The sequence below is a fragment of the Macaca fascicularis genome, chromosome 4 (assembly GCF_037993035.2).
Source record: "Macaca fascicularis isolate 582-1 chromosome 4, T2T-MFA8v1.1".
NCBI classification, from domain to species: domain Eukaryota; kingdom Metazoa; phylum Chordata; class Mammalia; order Primates; family Cercopithecidae; genus Macaca; species Macaca fascicularis.
Genome location: NC_088378.1, coordinates 161,447,781 through 161,450,169, shown reverse-complemented (window position 1 = coordinate 161,450,169; position 2,389 = coordinate 161,447,781). Strand labels below are relative to the sequence as shown.

Sequence of the window (2,389 nt, the reverse complement as noted above, 5' to 3'; positions counted from 1 at the left end):
TTAAGGTAGACATTGAAGTCATTGAAATGGTAGGGTTTTTTTCCCAATAGAGTTGTCTAATGCTGTAGATTTCCTTCTAAGCACTGCTTTAGCCACATCTCACAAATATTAATATGTTGCTTTTCATTTTAATTAAATTTAAAATATATTCCTTTTTTTTTTTTTTTTTGACGAGGTCTCGCTTTGTTGCCCAGGCTGGAGTGCAATGGCACGATCTTGGCTCACTGCAATCTCTGCCTCTGGGGTTCAAATGGTTCAAATGATTCTCCTGCCTCAGCCTCCCCAGTAGCTGGGATTATAGGCATGCACCACCATGGCCGGCTAATTTTTGTATTTTTCGTAGAGATGGGGTTTCGCCATGTTGGCCAGGCTGGTCTTGAACTCCTGACCTCAGGCCCGCCATAAGCCTCCCAAAGTGCTGGGATTACAGGCGTGAGCCACTGCGCCCGGCCCCAATTGTTATTGAAAATTGTGTAGCTTAAATTCCAAATCCTTGGGAATTTTTTCAGATATCTTTCTGTTATAGATTTCTAGTTTAATTCCTACTTTAAATCACAGAAGATACTTTGCATGTAATTCTATTTGAATTTATTGAGGTTTGTTTTATGGCCGGGAATATGGTCTTTCTTTGGTGAATGCTCCGTGTGCACTTGAAAATAATGTATATTCCACTGTTACTGGGTTGGATGTTCTATAAACGTTGATTAGGTCAAACCAGTTAATAATATTGTTCTTGCCTTGTATATCGTAACTGATTTTCCCTTTATTGTCTTATTGATTACTGAAAGAGGAGCATAGATGTCTTAAACTATAATGATTAATTTGTCTACTTCTTTTAGCTCCAGCAGTTTTTGCTTCATGTATTTTGAAGCTCTGTTGTTAATTGCATACACATTTATGCTTTTTATCTCTTCTTATATCTTGTTTTAAACTTACTCCTTTATTATTATTTAAGGTCCTTCTTTATCACTTTTAACATATTTTGCCTTTATATGTACAACGGGTTTGTTTTGTAGACAGCATACAAGAGTACCATGCTCTTTTTATTTTTTCTTTCAGGGAAAAGCAATTACACAGTTCCCAACCAGCACAAATTCCACAGTCAGGTTTTCCACATGTGGGGAAATCACAGGGGTCAGCACACTCAACGTGCAATGGACAAGCCTTGCACTGGGTAAACCACGTTCATGGTCACGGAATCTCATTCACCAGATAAATATTGGTCTTGCTTTTCAAAAATCAATCTGATACTTTCTGCATTTTCATGGGAAATTTAATGTAATTATTGACATCAGTTAGATTTAAATCTGCCATCTTGCTATTTGTTTTATATGTATTCTATTTAGTTTTTGTTCCTTTTTTCCCTCTGTTCTGAATTGATGGAGTATTTTTATGATTCCATTTTACACCCACTATCGCCTTTTAAAAAACATATATTTTGGGGGCCGGGCACGGTGGCTCATGCCTGTAATCCCAGCACTTTGGGAAGTCGGGGCGGGGTGGATCACTAAGTGAGATCGAGACCATTCTGGCCAACATGGTGAAACCCTGTCTCTACTAAAAATACAAAAATTAGCCAGGCATGGTAGAGGGCACCTGTAGTCCCAGCTCCTCGGGAGGCTGAAGCAGGAGAATCACTTGAACCCGGGAGGTGGAGGTTGCAGTGAGCTGAGATTGCGCCACTGCACTCCAGCCCAAAGAGCGAGACTCCATCTCAAAAACAAACAAAAAAACAAACATCTTTTATAACTTTTTAATGGTTGCCGTAGGTCTGCTAATATATACCTTTAACTATTTACAATCTACCTTCAAACTATTATGTTTCACATGTAGTTTAAGGATCTCAAACTCACAGCTCTATACTTCCAAGTCCACCTTCCCATCCTTTGTGCTATCATTTTGATATATTTTAGATGTGAATATTCTACCAACATATACTACATGGCTACTACTTTTGCTTTAGTCATTCAGTTATCTTTCAGGATAATTATCAACTTAAAAATGTGTTTGATATTTACCTTCCTTTTCAGCATTTCTGTAATCTTCATTTCTTTGTGTACAACTATGTTTCTAGGATCTTATTCCTCCTGCTAAAGTACTCATTTAATTTTTTGTCTCGCACAGATCTGCTGATAGTTAATTCTTTCATCTTTTGTTTGTTCTAAACAATATTTATTTGATTTTATTTTAAAAGATATAGAATTCTTGCTGATTCTAGCAATGGATAAAAAAATATAGAATTCTGAGATGCTAGTTTTTTTTTTTTTTTCTTTCAATGCTTTAAAGATGTCACTCTATTGTCTTCTGGGTTGCACAAATTCTAATGCGATATCTACTGTAATTCTTATTTGGATTGTCCTCAAGATTTTCTTTTGACTTTTCGTTTCCA

The 2,389-nt window shown here is 36.6% G+C and overlaps 1 non-coding gene across 1 annotated transcript; it reads right to left on the bottom strand.

Moving 5' to 3' along the window:
• Positions 1 to 1,056: 1,056 nt before the first annotated feature.
• Positions 1,057 to 1,220, bottom strand: LOC123573282 (U1 spliceosomal RNA). The gene has a single exon (XR_006697998.1). It is a non-coding gene; the product is annotated as a U1 spliceosomal RNA (small nuclear RNA).
• Positions 1,221 to 2,389: the final 1,169 nt, after the last annotated feature.